The sequence below is a fragment of the Rhinolophus hipposideros genome (genome assembly GCF_964194185.1).
Source record: "Rhinolophus hipposideros genome assembly, chromosome: 6".
Classification (NCBI taxonomy): domain Eukaryota; kingdom Metazoa; phylum Chordata; class Mammalia; order Chiroptera; family Rhinolophidae; genus Rhinolophus; species Rhinolophus hipposideros.
In genome coordinates, this window is record NC_138052.1 from 64344316 (window position 1) to 64361747 (window position 17432).

General features: G+C 33.5%; 1 pseudogene across 1 annotated transcript; it reads left to right on the plus strand.

Moving 5' to 3' along the window:
• The first annotated feature begins 8964 nt into the window (after positions 1 to 8964).
• Positions 8965 to 10611, plus strand: LOC308499178 (5'-AMP-activated protein kinase catalytic subunit alpha-1-like; annotated as a pseudogene). The gene has a single exon. The product of its transcript is annotated as a 5'-AMP-activated protein kinase catalytic subunit alpha-1-like (transcript).
• The last annotated feature ends 6821 nt before the right edge of the window (positions 10612 to 17432 follow it).

The window sequence follows — 17432 nt, forward strand, 5'->3', positions numbered from 1 at the left end:
AAGCTTTTGTAAGTTCAAATTTAGGACTCAATTAGGTAGTTGTTTTTTGCCTCTGGAAATACATGAGCTACTAATACTTTTCCTTTCTTGATGTGTGAAGTGCAATACATGACATCTCTACACTTTGTCTTAAGTAGAATTGTCTGTCATATTATTTCCATGTGTTGCTTATTGGATCACAGTACAAGTACAGTTCTTGCCCAGTTAATTCAGTTGAATAAAATAAATATCAGTTATTTCCCATAAATATTATGATTGATAATGACTACAGATTTATCCACAGTTATATACTTGGCTCAAATAGAATTGAGTGATATGGCTAAAGAGGATGTCTCTAATTTTAGCTAATTAATATGAATACAAAAGCTTTGAGGAATATGGCTATGAAGTATAGCATAAGCTTCACAGTTGTAAAATACTTTTGAAATGATGTTGCTATATTGTTTCTTAATTTTACTGTTTAAAACTAATGTTTTCATTTAAAGCATTTCTGAATACATAACTTGTGTATATGGTAAAATATGTTAACCACAAAGATAAAACATAAAACAAGATTTCTCTTGTATCTAATCCAGGATTAAAATCTTTTTGTTAATCCAGTTGTAATGGATTAAAATAGGATATCAGTTGGAACAAAAGCAAATAAGCATATATAAAAATCAACCAAAACTAGATCTTGAAAAGCTGGAGGGACTCCAATATCAGTTACCTGAAAGATGCGTAGTATGATAGGGAGGAAAATTGACAGATGTACAATCAAGCCATCACACAACATTGGAGCCTCTTCTAAATCTGGACAGTTATATTTGCCATTTCTTATTTTAAAAGTGCCTCTTCTCATCATTTATATTCCCAAAGTATATATTTCCTGGCAATCTTCTGTAGAACCACAGAATTCTCTACTTGGGTTTGAATTTGGAATTTTTAAAAAGCTATTATTGTCACCTAGAATTGATTATAATCTGTCCTTTTCATCTTGTACACTTATAAACTACTGTTATAATGGTATGATTTGATAACTGTGGGCCAAATTTCTAAGGAGAAGAAAATTGGAAGGAAGTTTCAGGGCAAAATGACTCATCTCCTCCTCGAAAGCTTTCCATTTCAACAGAATAAAGTTCTTTTTGGTTGAACGTTTAAGACCCTCCTTATGAATATGAAATTACATAATTTTAATATAATAAAACACCTAATTTTAAGTATTAAATGATAAAATAGTTTTACAGCTTATATGAATAGTATAGTAGCACAAATTATAAAGAGATAATATAAAAGTAATTGGTATCAATTTTTGCTATGCTATTATGTGTCTACTTGATATTTGCTTTACACACATAGTCTCTTTTGATGTTCACAATGAAAATATTATTCAAAATTGAATACATTTAATAAAATAAACAAGTAAGATACATTTAAATGCAAATTTTTAAAAATATAAATTCATTTAAAATCTGTATTATCATAAATAAATACTCACAAGGAAAGAGGGATTGGAATTGTGTACCTGGTATGAGACTATTATATATAAATTACAAGAAGGAAAAAAAGCAAGCTCACTGAAGGAACAATATAAAAAAAGGTAGGAGATGGAAATTAATAAGATGTTGAGCGAGTATATAACCATGGGTTGTGTAAAGCATGCATTCTCAATGGGAATAATATTGCCCCAAGAGGACAAAATTTGTTTGGATGGGGTAGGAGAAGGTAAGCAAAAAATGTTAGATGTTACAGTGGTTTGTGGTCCTCCAAAGCTCAACCATATTTGACAAACTCTTCTTTCTAAATATTTAATTTCTTTTATTGGGTAGATATTACATTAAATTTAAAATAATTACATTAAAATAGATTTTTTCATTAGGGGAATGATATGAAAAATAAATTGAGAATCATTGATTAAAAGATTTAAAAAGTTTTTAAAAAGTTTTATGGTCTTTGAACTCTGATAGTTTTCCAAGAAAGAGGGCGATGTGGGAGGGGCTTGCTACTTGTGGAGAAAGTGCCTCTGGCGGTGGATGAGTTGGGTGGGGCAGGGTCCCAATTGAGTCAGCAGGGTGGAACTATGTAGCTCACCAGGCCAATCAGATTCAGATTTGGCCTGTGGGGGTGGACCCAACATAGAAAAGATGGTGCCCACCTGCCAGCTGCAGGGAAAATTCACAAAATAAGGAAGCAGGCATAGTGTTTGTCTATTCTGCTATCTTGGGTCTCTCTCAACAACTACTCTCAACTCTTCTTTGTAAGTACTATTAATTTACATACTCACAGGAAATGCCAACTCTCCTCCTGTCCTCCCCCTGAAGCCACACAGATCAGTCTGCCCCTTCTATGTCTCTGAGGCCCCCTGAGTCACTGTACCTCTGTTGAAGCCCAAGTGCCTGTGAGTGAGAGTGAGTGAGTGAGTGAGTGAGTGAGTGAATGAGTGAATGAGTGAATGAGTCTGTGTGCAGGCCATTTATGAGGACATCGGGGTTTCCTGAAGCCTTCTGTCCAACCCAAACAGTCGGTATTCCTACTATTTTTCACAGCCAAATGTTGTGGGACTCTTCTTCCCAGTACCAGTACTCTGGGCTGGGGAGGCTGGCATGGGGCTGGGGTCCCTCGTTCCTTTGGGGGAGCTTCTGTGGCCAAGATATTCTCCTGATTCTCAACTGCCACAGGGAGATTTGGGGCCCATTCTGCACCTCCACCCTTCCTACTAGTCTCAACATATCTTCTTTATATTTTCGGTTATAGGACTTCTGTTTGGCTAGACTTCAGATGTTTCCCCAGGTTGATTGTTCTATAATTAGTTGTAATCTTAAGGTGTTCACAGAAGGAAGCAGGCATAGTGTTTGTCTATTCTGCCATCTTGGGTCTCTCTCAACAACTACTCTTAACTCTTCTTTGTAAGTGCTATTAATTTACATACTCAGTAGCCAAAGTAGAATATGTGGTTAATAAAATCAAAGGAGACTACTTAAAAAATAATAATGAAATTGCATCTTAATGAATTTAGTATAACATTCATATTTCTTTTTTATTTTCTTTTAACGTGAAACTATTACCTATTTGACTTCTTTTAAGAACCATGCTATTTAATAATTTGATAAGATTTGACACATGAACATTTGAGAGAAATGGTATAAGCAATCTTACTGTGCATCTTACTCTGGGTTTACATTCTTTCATTACCAATCAATCTTGGATAGAGTCATTTCATAAATTAGAAATGCACTGAATCATATCATCATCTATCTCACTTTTAATCATCTAAATTTAAATAATCTAATAGGATACTTTAAAAAATACGTTCACTATGGCAAATGTAGAAAGGCTTACAGCAGTCTGCTGATATACCAGTTCATCAACAATGACCTTCACCCAAAATGAACCTGAGCTTTTATATTTAGTGAGGATTTTCTTTTCCTAAATACTTACAAACCATATTTGAAAATAATCTGTTATTAAAATCATTATCCTGTGTTTACCTTCCTGTTTTTTTAATAAAATGAGAAAGAAAAAAAAAACATGCAAAGGATAGCATTGGTGACAAAAGAAAAAAAAAAAGAATAAAATGCCTAGAGTAAAAAGTAAAAATTATTAATAATTTTTTAATTTACTAAATTAATGAAATAAAAACTTAGTTTTATTTTGGTGGACTCCCACATTGACACTAATGTTAAAATGCATAGATTATTGAGTTTTGTTACTTTCACCATCCCCCCAAAAAAGAAAAAAAACTTTGGCTATATCATATTTACAAAACATATGCTTAAAACAAATTGTGACATAAAGGCTAAAGTAAAGGAATAAGGAAAATACTGCAAAATGCATGAAGAACAACACTAATATAAAATTAAAGACAATTCAAATTAACAAGTCATTTATTTTAAGAACAAAAAGGTTAATTTAACTTATATATGTTAGACTATATTTACTCTAATGAGAGAATTTACCAGTAAAGAACATTTATACAACAAAAAAATGGCAAAATACACAAAATAAGTCTGTCTCTACATCAATGATCAAATGTTCTTCAATATAAGTTTTGCTTTTAACTCTCTCCATCGTGAATTTGATTCCCACCATTGTATTCTTAATTTAATCCACACCACTCCCAGTCCTATTCATCTGTTTACTGGACTCATACTCCAGTACTCTCATCCCAGACAGCAGCCTCCTTAACCCCCATCTGTTTCTGCACTGGTTATGCTCTTGTCAAACCATAATTTCATTCATGCTCAGCTACGTGATTCCTCTTTTCTCTGTCTCTGGTCTATAGTTCTGCATACATTGGGACTGTAACGTCCAGAACACACAATTTCTCATTTTCTTTTGGTAATTTCTGTTCAAATCTCTTCTATCTAAAATGATGTGGGGTTAGGATAGAGGATGAAGGGTCAGGACCTCAGAGAAACTATTTCACTGAGGAGTCAGCACTCACTGAAGAGTGAGATATGAGTGCTCCTCTATGTTCCATCTTTCCCAATCTCTAATCATGAAAATAGTTTGGAAATGGTATGAAGCTGATGTCTCTTATTCTGAATTCTAATTATATGTTTTAATTACCTATCTAGTTCAAAATTCTTTATCTTCATGATCAATTTTCTTCAGAATTCACTTCTTACTTAGCAAGACACATAATACATATGTAATATGCCCTAAAGTCTCTGGGGATTTCTGACATAAAGCAAATGAACAAATAAACAAAAATGAAATTTATTTAACTTTGTTTAACTAAGAACTTCTTAGCAGTATTTGCCAAAGTTTTCTTTTAATTAACAACATGTATTAGAATTCTAATTTTAGAATTCATGAAGATCATTTAGGACAACTCTGATTTAGAGCAATTGTGTTTTTTTTGTTGTTGTTGTTGTTAAAAAGTACCTTGGGCTATTTAATACTTCCCTCTTTTTACCTAACCCATGAAAATGTCAATATGTGGGTCATTAAGAGCTCATTTCATAATTTTTCCTACACACAAGAATTTTTAAACAATTTACCTAACAGATGGCTGTGTATCTAGTTAGGAATGTTTTCCTGAGAAGCTATTCCATAATCTTCTGCAACCACCTGCTCAAATATCCAGCTGTCCCTCCTAATCAAAAAGTATTTATTTAGATTTAACCAAGAAAGGAAATGAAATGTTTAAAAGTAAAAAAAAAAAAAAAATCACAATGATTCCTTGACATGTCAGTCTTAGCAACTGATCCAAGGAAAATGAGGGAGACATAGTTATTTTTCTAGGAGATTTAAAAACTGTGGTTCCATTTTGAATGTTTTCTGATTTTGGCAGTATTAATATTGAGATTTAAAAAAATAATGATTATCTATGTCTGCATTAAGGCTTTTCAAAAACCTATAGTCCTCAGTGTGTACAGAAAAGAGTTGACATACTTTACAGAATGGTGCTAGAATTAAAGGTCCCCTGAGAACTGTTTAATACACCTCCTTGGATCCCAAGATATAACTAGTTTTGTCAAAACAGAAGAATATAATCATAGTAAAAGCACTTGAACTACTCTCTGGCAATGAGAGAATCTCTGAATAAGGACTTGGAAGTCTGAGTGGTAGGAACGAAACCTCACGTCATTACATAATGTGAAAGAAATGCCGAGAAGCTCAGTGGGTTTCTCAGAACTGTCTCTATTCTTGTTGATGACATCAATGTTTCATGGTTCTTTGGGAATTTTTTTTTTTTAAATCAATGTTTAAGAGTAGAGATGTGGTGCTGTAAAATCATCCTCTTCTCCCTCATTCTGAACTCTCAGCTATAACCAGGTTTGGATATGTTTGCTTAGACATTTATGTATTCTCATTTGAAAACATATTCCTTGGAGGGCAGGTATCTCCTTTTGAATGTTGGATTTTAGACCTCTGTTTAGCACCTTATAAAGCATAATGTAAGTTTAAAGATTTAGCATATATCATTAAAATTATTTTGATTCTGAATTTATCTTAGTCATTTTAAACAACTTATTCTTCAGTCACTGGAGATAGACTAGATTAATTAAGACTACTCTTCAATTCAACAAACATATGTATAAGCTTAAAGTAAGCTCCTTGTATTTTAACCGCTATTATTCCCCCAACAAGAATTGAATGTGTTGTTCTCTTCTCAGACATTTTCTTTTAATCAGAGTATCTACCCCATCTTTCCAGAAGCTATATCTAGTCTCTTCTAATAGTCCTATACCAACCTTGTCTCTATCAAAAAGATTTTCTTGATTAGATATACCAGCTTCAATCATTTTATGTCATTTCCTTTTAGTATATTTTATTATACTTTACTTGTTCTCATTTATTATCCTTCTTAACATATGTAATTTATAAATAACTGTAGCTTAAAACCTTATCTTAATAGAAAGCACAATATTACTGATGTCTCAGTGCTTTGTATCCAGTGTTTTAAGACTAATGTCTCATATCTATATGTGTTACCTACAAGCACTATTCTTATATCTCCCTGCGGAGAGCTTAGCTTTTCTTCACTAGTCATATAGTATCTACGTTTAATTATTAGAGTGAGGGCTGATCTAAAAGTGAGAGACCAAATGAATTCTGAGAGACACCTCATACACATACACGATTATTCATGGAAGATGATATATTCTCAAGTAAAATTAAATGTCCTAGAATGCAGGAGTTTACAAAAATCAATTAAGAATTATTGCAAGCTTCCAAAATTTAGCCTCCTGTGTCCTTAGCTCCTTTTCCATCTCTTTTAGTTTAATAAGGAGAACAATTTATATTATCAAGAGTTTCAAGGTTTAAAGGAAACCTAATTAATAACCTTCCAGATTCAGAATAAAATGATAAATCAAATGATAACAATCTAGGAGGGTACTAGAAAAGGTTAAATGGGGTCAAATATATGGTGATGGAGGAAGAACTGACTCTGATGGAAGAAGAAATGACACTGGGTGGTGAACACATAATATGAGATATAGATGATATATTATAGAATTGTACACCTGAAATCTATGTAACTTAACTAACAATTGTCACCCCAATAAACTTTAATTAAAAAAAAAGGAAATGAATGACTAAAAATAAAATTATGAGATATAAAAAAAAGAATCTAGGATGAAATTTAGTTAGCCTTAGCTAACCCTCCTCCGCCCCCGACCCCAAGTTCTAGTTCAAGCTTGGGCCCTAGGAGTAGATCTCTTGTTTCTTACTCAGCTGAATTGATTTTACTCTCCCCATTTCAGGAGAAGCAGCTGGAGAGCTGCAGAGGCAGAGTGGGCCTGGTGAGCATGCAGTATAGAGGGGACTTGCATTAACAGTGAAGTAGATCTCAGAGATGAAGCCACACAAACAATAACTTCTAACACATTAATCTCACTTGATGGAGTCATCAGAACTGTCAGTCTCTCCAGTATTAATGAAGGTTGGGTTGACTGAAACAGGTGGAGAGAGGACCCAGGAGTTTATTTTTTGTTTTGCCTCTGCTGAGAAGTCTAGTCATGAAAAAAAGAGAGCGGAAGAATAATGTTTCCTTTAACAAAGTGCCAAGGGAATGTCTGAGGATATTCTTAGTTTTGGGAGGAATGGCTGATGTGGGACAGGACTTTCCAGTTTAAAGATAGACAATAAGGATACAAAATATATACATGGCACCAATACAAAATTTAGAGCAAAGTATAAGGAATAGAACATATCACAAAAAAGAAAGAGAATCTTAGATGATTGCTTCTAGAAAGCAGTTGAAAGTATTATTCTCAAATAAGTAGTACTTGGAAAGTAATTAAAGAACACACAGACTAAATGAAACAGGAGTTGAAAAAGCAACAGAAATAGATGAGAAGAGTTCAGTATTTTTCACCAACAGTTCCAGGGATGCCACTCATATTGTTGTGTCTATGAGAGGTACTTGTGAAGCTATGCATTAGCAATCTGCGAGCTGCTTGTGCTTCAAAACAAAACAAAAGCAGTAAGATATGATCCAGTTAGCCAAAGACAAATCAGATCATAGTAACCACAAATGAGAAAGCCAAAAGTTAATACTGAATCTAGAAAATAAATGCAATAAGGACATTAAATATTGTTACATTAAAAAAATCATAGGCTTAGTGCTTTTATAACAAAATAGTAAAATTATCAGAACTCGAAAATTTGGGAAAAAAATGTTATTTAGAAGAGAGAAGGAAGACATTAACATACATTGGAAATTAAAAAAAAAACAACCAAGAAAACAGAAAAACCGTGAATTTAAGAACTAAATCTTTAAAATTGTTGGAAGAGATTCAAAACCTCCTTGGATTTATCAAGGAAAAAAAAAGAAGATAATACATATGCTTATAATTAAGAATCAAAAAGTATGCAGTAACAGAAAGAGAAAGACTAAGAACAATTATATTAAAGTGATTTTTATAACAATATATTACCAGAAATGAAAGTCTGTATACATAATACCGTTTTCTAGAAAAATTGACCAAAAAACCCTCAGACATTAAATGGTACTGTATCCATAGGTTGGTGCAAAAGTTATTGCGTCTTTTGCAATTATTTTTAACCTTTTTTTTTTTTAAGATTTATTTGGAAAAGGGGAACAGGACTTTATTGGGGAATAGTGTGTACTTCCATGACTTTTTCCAAGTCAAGTTGTTGTCCTTTCAATCTTAGTTGCAGGGGGCGCAGCCCACCATCCCTTGTGGGAGTCCAATAGGCAACCTTGTGGTTGAGAGCCCTCTGGCCCATGTAGGAATGGAACCGGCAGCCTTCGGAATTGGGAACATGGAGCTCCAACCACCTGAGCCACCTGGCTGGCCCCTTTTTAACCTTTTAAACTACAATTACTTTTGTACCAACCTAATATTTTAATATTTCTTATTAATAAGCTCCTAAACAAGAAAGTGAAGCAAATTAAAATTTCTAGGTCCAGATAGTTTTAAATATTTAAACAAATAAACATGCTGCTGTTTAAACAAAATTAGAGCATATGAAATGAAAGAAAGCATTCCACTTATCTGCGGTGGCACAATGTGCAGACTCAGTTCCTGGAGAAAGATGGCGACAGCATAGAAGTAGAGACACAACAGGCTGGGTGAAGATCCCTCCTGATGGACACATTTGGGGGTCAGCACCTTTAGCAAAGTGAAGGTTGGAAAACATGAATAGACTGGGCATGAAGTTGCTGTGAAAATACTCAATTGACAGAAGATTAGAAGCCTTGATGTGGTAAGAAAAATCTGCACAGAAATTCGGAACCTCAAGGTTTTCAAGGCATCCTCATACGTTAAATTGTACCAGGTCATCAGTACACCATTTGATACTTTCATGGTAATGAAATACATCTCAGGAGGACAGCTATTTGATTATATCTTTAAAAATGGAAGGCTGGATAAAAAAGAAAGTCAATGCCTGTTCCAACAAATCCTTCCTCGTGTGGATTATCGTTACAGGCGTGTGGTGGTTCATAGAAATTTGAAACCTGAAAATGTCCTGCTTGATGCACTCATGAATACAAAGGTAGCTGATTTTGGTCTTTCAAACATAATGTCAGATGGTGAATTTTTAAGAACAAATTATGGCTCACCCAAATATGTTGCACCAGAAGTAATTTCAGGAAGATTGCATGCAGGTCCAGAGATAGATATACGGAACAGAGGGGTTATTCTGTATGTTTTATTAGGTGGAATCTTTCCATTTGATGTTGATCACGTGCCAACTCTTTTTAAGAAGATATGTGATGGAATCTTTTATATCCCTCAGTATTTAAATTTTTCTGTGATTAGCCTTTTGTAACATATGCTCCGGGCGGATTACATGAAGAGGGCCACAATTAAAGATATCAGGGAACATAAATGGTTTAAACAGGATTTTCCCAAATATCTCTTTCCTGAGAATCCATCATATAGTTCACCATGATTGATGATGAAGCCTGAAAAGAGGTATGTGAAAAATTTTAATGTGCAGAAGAGGAGGTTTTCAGCTTCTTTTGTAACAGAAATCACTAGGACCCTTTGGCAGTACCAATCAACTCATAATAAATAACAGGAGAATAATGAACGAGGCCAAATATTTTTATTTGGCTATAAAGCAACCTGATTCATTTTTCAATGATCACTATTTGAATGGGCCTCACCCTGAAAAAGTTTGCTGAAAAACTAATGGCACGTAATAACCTCCATGAATTAAATCCAAAGAAATCCAACCACCAAGGTCTAAGGAAAGCAAAATGGCATTTGGGATTTAGAAGTCAAAGTCAACCAAATGATATCGTGGCAGAAGTTTGTAGAGCAACTAAACAACTGGATTATGAATGCAAGGTTGTAAACCCATATTATTTGCGTGTTCAAAGGAAGAATCCTGTGACAAACACATACTCCAAAATGAGTCTACAGTTATACCAAGTGGTTAGGAGAACGTACTTATTAAATTTCTATAGTATTGATGATGGAATTCTTGAAGGCCAATGAGGGACTTCTACACCACAGAGAATGGGATCAGTTAACAACTATGGATCTTGCCACGCAAATGATTCAGATAATGAGGTTCAAGGAAAATCCTGATTTTTTCATCTGTGACCCACTTAACTCTTCTGTTGACTTAGCTCTAAGACCCGGAATTCAGACAATAGACTTTTTTGAGACGTGTGCCAGTCTTATTAAAATTCTTGCACAGTAAACCGAAAAACACACACACACACACACACACACACACACACACACTCACACTAAAACAAACCCCCTAATTTTGATATCTAAATAATATAGTATAAAAGATAGCATAAAATATTTAACTGTGAATAAGATATTACATAAATTCCAGCAGCATATCAAAACCAACCTCACTTAATCCCACCCCTATCCTGACAGCCCTGCGATTTTATGGTGTCTTAATATTAATGAATAAATTATTGTAACTTACCATAGCAATACGTTAAATGAGGAAAACTGTGTCATTAAATTTTTATGCCAAAATAATATATGATTATATTCAAAACCAGTTCTGACCAAAGTCAGTAGTGAAATAAGGCCAGAAAGATTTTTTTTTTAAAAGGGAAGCACTATGTTTAATAGGAAAACAACAGGAACATTTTCTTTAAAAGAAGAAAACATATGATTGTCAGCCTTTGTCATAATTTCTGCACAGAGCCGATTAGACAAAATTGAGAAGAAAAATGAGGAGATAAAAATTTTAATTATTTGCAAAGAAAATTAATTAAAATAATATAAGTATCAAACGGATACAGTAAAGTAGCTGATTATGAATTAAATACATATCTAAATTCTCTCTTTTCTGTAGCTTTTTCAAATAAAAACTTAGTGTGTACATAGTTTACAAAGCTCAGTAGTCATATAAGGTCTCTTATAGCATGTCTGTATGAGAGTGTATGTCTTTTCTAATCCCAGAAATATATCAAAGAAACATTTCTTGCAAGCACATATATTTCTATTTTCCTACATACTAGATTTGGGGATCCCATCCCAGTTTTAGCTTTTGATGCAAGTTTCAAATCCTTACATTCCTTATTTAATGCAATCTAAAATTACTCTTCAGTTAATTGGCTTATTTTTAAATGTTGGCCTTGAATCCTTCTCACCTACAAATTATTTTGTATAATTTTAAAACAATTTGATACTTTAAAAATAATTCATTGAAAATTAATACCTTTACAATGTATTCAGCAATGTATTTCACTGTTCAAAAAGTATGTTAACAAAATCTAAGACCTGCGTCTTCTAAATCTTTTGACCTCAGATTTTGTTTATAAAAAGACAGCTGCTTTATTTTGATGAAGTTGGCATTTTCCATCTTTTACTTTTCTTGAGTTCTGTTATTTGCCTCTCTCCTCTAAGTTTGTTTCCTTGCTCTTTATTTTTGCAAATGACACATCTATTTACTTTTGTCCTTTCTTGTCCTTTTTTTTTTTTTTTTTAAATCAAAGTAATAGGCCTTCCTTGTATTTATTCCTAGTAATCTGAGCTAGTTACCTATTTAACTGTCAGGCTTTAATGGCATCAACTTTCAATTTAGCCAAGTTGATTTCTTCTTATATTTACTGTTTCTCTTAATTATTAGTGTAATCTTTTCTTGAGCACATATCTTAAAGAATGTATTGCTCCTTTGAAATCATCTTTCTCTTAGGGTCTCCCTTCTTGGAAACTGTCCCCACATTTTTCTAAGCTTCTCAATGGTTGGCATAATTAAAATTCACTGTCTTGGTGTTTCTGATCCCTTATTCTTTTCTTAAAATCACAAAATTCATTAATCTGTAATCGTACTAATTACATTTATTTTATTTGGCTTTAATTGGCATAAAGCGTAGAAAAGCAACACAAAAGAACAGTATCCATAAAGAACATCTGAGGCAATAGGACCCAGAAACCCAATTCACTTTACTCCCCCTTCCCAATATTTTTCTGTACAGATTAAATTACTGAGACATTCAGCTCTAACAAAACATTATTTCATGGTTTTATGTCTTGTCTCCCCAGTATGGCTATTTTAAGGGAAAAATGTCTGCTTAGAACTTGTATCTCTTACAACATTGCTACTCAAGGTGTCTACCCAGACATGCATATCTGACATCATTTCCAGAAAGCTTTTTAGAAATAAAAATTCCCTAGCCCACTCAAGACATAACAAATTAAATCTGCATTTTAACAAATTCTTCATGTAATTTGCATGCACAGTCCAGATGGACAAGCATTGCCATATAGCATGTTTGTATGTGATAGGCACTGGTGAAACCATTGTTGTATTTAGTCATCTCTGAACTAATGAAGATCAGTAATCATAATCTAATTGTTTTCACAGGGCAATTAAAATGTTTGCCTTCCAAATTCCCAAATACCTGTATCTGAAAAAGCTTTGGGTTGCAAAAATTAACTTATAATTTTAATTAAAAAACACTAAATTTTCATTACAAGCTTATTTTTAAACTTGCAGTAGTCAAATTTTAAGTTTGATGTTACAGAGTAGAAACACGAATTTCTCAGCACTTTCAACTGATGCAGTTATTTTGTGGTCACTTTAATGAATATTTTTGATTAAATACAAGTTCATTTTCAAGTGATGTCAGTTGCAAAGCATGCAACTTTGGTGATACCCAGTTTTCCTCAAACACTGTCTTCTTTTTTCCATATGATTTGTATTGTTTATTGTGTCCAGATTGAAAAAAGTTGATCATGAATATTGTCATACGGGATTTTGGAATTATTTTTTGTTCTTCCATCACTTAACTCATGACCTAAACTTAATTAAGCAACGAAATGTAATGAGCTTTAAAAATGTTTTACTTATTATGGTATAATAGAACAAACAATTCTGCAAAGATTTGCATTATCTAATCTCTAGTTTTCTCCTGTTTCATTACTGTTTTACAAATAATTGTTGAATCACAAAGCCATTATCCTTAAATTATTTTGCATACAACTCTCTTAATAGTTGTATTGTCAATCTATTTCTCTATTTAACTGTTTTAAAGTGATCACTAATGATTTTGTATATAAATAGCTCTTACAATCATTATTTCTTGTTGCATTTTACTCTTGCAATAACAACAAGTATATATTTTAAGATTTTTATTTAAAAAGTTAATAAATATTTTATTAGTTTTAGGGGTACATCATGTTTTTTCAACATTTATATACCTAAAGTGATCATCATGATAAGTGCAGCAACCATCTGACACCACACCACGCTATCACAATATTATTGACTATATTCCCTACGCTGTATGTTACTTCCTCATCATTTGTTTTATACCTGGAAATTTGGACCTCTTATTCCCCTTCACGTTTTCCCCTCTTTTCAAAATGTTTCAATTATAGTTGACATTCAATAATATTTTATATTAATCCAGGTGTACAGCATAGTGGTTAGACATTTATATAATTAAGAAGTGATCCCCCTAACTAGTCTAGTACCAACCTAGCACTATACATAATTATTACCATATTATCGACTATATTCCCTATGCTTTATGTTCATCCTCATGAGATTTTTATCACTACCAATTTGTACTTATTAATTTCTTCACCTTTTTCACTCTGCCTCCCAACTCCCACCCGTCTATCACTCCAATAAATCTAGCACCAATCTGACACCATGCATAGCTATAACAACAGTATTGACTATATTCCCTGTGCTGTACTTTACATCCCTGTGACTATTTTGTAACTTCCAATTTGCACTTCTTAATCCCTTCACTTTTTTCACCCAGACCCCGACCCCTGCTTCCACCACCAGTTTGTTCTCTGTATCTACAAGTTTGTTTCTGTTTGTTTCTGTTTTGTTTTTATTTTGATTTTTTAGATTCCACATATAAGTGAGATCATATGGTATTTGTCTTTCTATCTGACTTATTTCACTTATCATAATACCCTCTAGGTGCATCTATGTTGTTGCAAATGGTAAGATTTCATTCTTTATTATGACTGAGTAGTATTCCATTGTATATATGTACCACATCTTTATCCAATTATCTATCAATGGACACTTAGTTTTCTTCCACATCTTGGCTATTATAAATTATGCTGCAGTGAACATAGGGATGCATACATCTTTTGGATTTCTTCAGATAAATACCCAGAAGTAGGATTGCTGGATCATACTGTAGTTCTATTTTTAATTTTTTGCGGAACTTCTAATACTGTTTTCCATAGTGGCTGCACCAATTGGTAATCCCACCATCCTCGCCAGCACTTGTTTGTTGTTTGTAATATTTTCAATGCAGAACAGGAGGGGCTGGTGTAAACCACCGTAACTCAGAGAAAGTGTCAAAAGAGAGGAGGAACTAAGCTTGGCTACACAGAAGAAGCCCCGTAGGGAGAACAGAGTGTCTAAAGAGAAAATGTAAATGTGTGTGATGTAAAAGTCTTCTCATCTCCCTGATGCAATCTTTAATAAAACTAAAAGTAAAAATCCTGAAATAGTGGGTGTGATAGAATTGATAAATAGATAGATAAAATTTAAACAGTGAAGGGATTGATTTTTGCACAGTGGTTTGAATGAGCTAGACAATAAGAAGCTGTGAGGATAAGGGAACACGTGACTTTTGGGGTACAAACTGATTACTAAGGTAGCTAAAATTGAAGTTAACCATGATCCCAGTAATTATCATGCAATTAGAGACCAAAGTTAATATTTATCTGGGCAAAAAATAGACAGACCACACTAATCTTTCTTTCCTTTAAAGCAAAAATGAAAATACACATTGTGTGTGGGTATGTGTGCATGCGCTTGGGCACATGCACATGAGTGTATTACTTTTGAAAGCAAATTTCTGTCTAGTGGTTGCTGAATTTTTTTTTTTCTATTGCATTGACTTTATGTGAAAAGCTGTATGCTATATAAACGTTTTAGGAAGGAACAAAGACAATAAAAGTAGCTATATATTTTGGTAGCTAGAATGGTCTATGACATCTCCTATTCCTGAACACCTCCTGGGCCCTTTGATTGTGTACAACAATGTAAAATCGTTTTTTTTTTCCAATGTAGTAGGTTCAATGCAGACCAAGACTTGTCATAGATTTTATAATATTATCATTTGTTTTATAAACAATAATTTTTGTTTGTTTGCTTGCTTGTTTGTTTATTTGTTTGTTTTAAGTGTATTACTGAGATTTTTCCCTGGGCTTAGGAATAAAGGGAAAACAATATGCACATTTTCTATGCTGCAACATCTAGTTGCTATCAGTCATATATTCTTCTTCTCCATTCATCATCTGAAGACTTTGGCATTTACAGTTTGCCAGTGAATGAGTCTTACAGGAGAGAGATGGGTCAGTTAGAAACTAAAATCAGCAGAAATTATAATATTAATACCGATAGAATTGTCAAATGATCTTGACACTCCTCCTTAGTCCCTGGGTTTTACTTTTCCTGGGAAACAGGATACTGACATACTTGTGCAATACAAACCTTGGAATCATTTAATGAAACCACACTTTATTTCACAGCCAGAAGTTTTATATTACAGTTATGTTATAGAAGGGCAAATTGGGAAAGAAACTTTTGGGTGTGTCTCAGGAAAAAAGTTTGTTGTCTTTTTTGCCCACTAAAAAAGACTCTTCCATGGTATAAGTACCTTCTTTGTCATTTTAAAATGTTCAAAACTAATTTTAGATTAAAATCTTGCTCAATTCCTAATTTTACAAAATAGCAGGAAAATATTGTCCAAGGAGGAGTTGAACAGGTTGGCAAAAAACTAAATCGAGAGAGAAGCAACCGCAGCAAGTTTTTAGAATTTTAGAGAAATTGCTAGGAGCAAAAGTTAATAGTTATATTTTCTATTGAGAGAAAAAATATATAGAATGCAGAGTAGAAAATAAAACATATGCTAATTAATCAAGTTTTAGTCAACTGACAAGGTCTAGTCCACTAGGCATTTACTGAATTTCTCCTGAGTGTACACTAAACCGAGGACTTATACTTAAATAGTTAAAATCACATCAAGGAAATAAAACATGCACAGGTAAAATAAATTAAATAATGACTAAATTCATATAATGCAAACTAAAAGTCATGGCAGTGAAAATGAATTCATAGGACTTTGTTTTGGGGAAGAGATATTTGGAAGGGTGAGAATGAGCAGCATCTCTCTTCCCAGGAGCAAAGTACAGATGAGCCTTTGATAGCCAGTGGATAGTCTTTGAATGATGGCAAAAACAGTCAGGAACTTTTTTCCCCCTAGAAAATAGAATACTATTGTTTATTCTTGGAAATGGAGAAAATAATGAAAAAAAATGGCACATTGGGAAGATTGATCTGACAGATATTCAGAAGGGATAGAAAGGGAAGAGCATACTGTATATAGAGAAATACAGTCAGTTGTGGTAGACTGCAGCAGATGATATCGAGGAAAACATATTCTCATAATTATCTTTGCTTAATAATGAAAAGCAAAGCCAATCCTATCTTATGGCCTCTTTGCTAGGTGCTGTTCTTCACTCAGTGCTGATCTGAAACCACCTTTGAATTTGCATGGTCTCTGCTTACTAGAGATCCCAGGGGGCATGGGTTCCCATCTATGCTAAGGCCTATGACACTTGCAATAATCTGCCCAGAAGCACAGCACAGAGTACACATGTCAAGTCCTTAGGCTAGAAAGCCATCTCATTTATGCTGCAATAAATGAATTTAAACACATTTCTATCAGATGTTGAAACTTTGTTCATTTTTGCAGTTGGGCTGTTCTGAATTCCATTTATCACTCAAATTTTAATGCTTAGTTTCAGTTATTCGATGTTCACCCTCATATGCCACTGCCTCTGTACTCGTAACCTGTCTACTCGGGACACCAATTCAAATCCCTGGATGTGCAAACTATGTTCTGAGCTGACTCTTTAAAGACTTACACAGGCTGGAATGAATGCAAATCCTTACTTCCTCAATAGAAGTTAACCTGAGCTCATTAGCTTTAAACTTGACTTTACCCTTGGGAGACATACTATTTTCATATTCCTCTTTCTGTACCTAACTAATTCCCAGTTGTCATT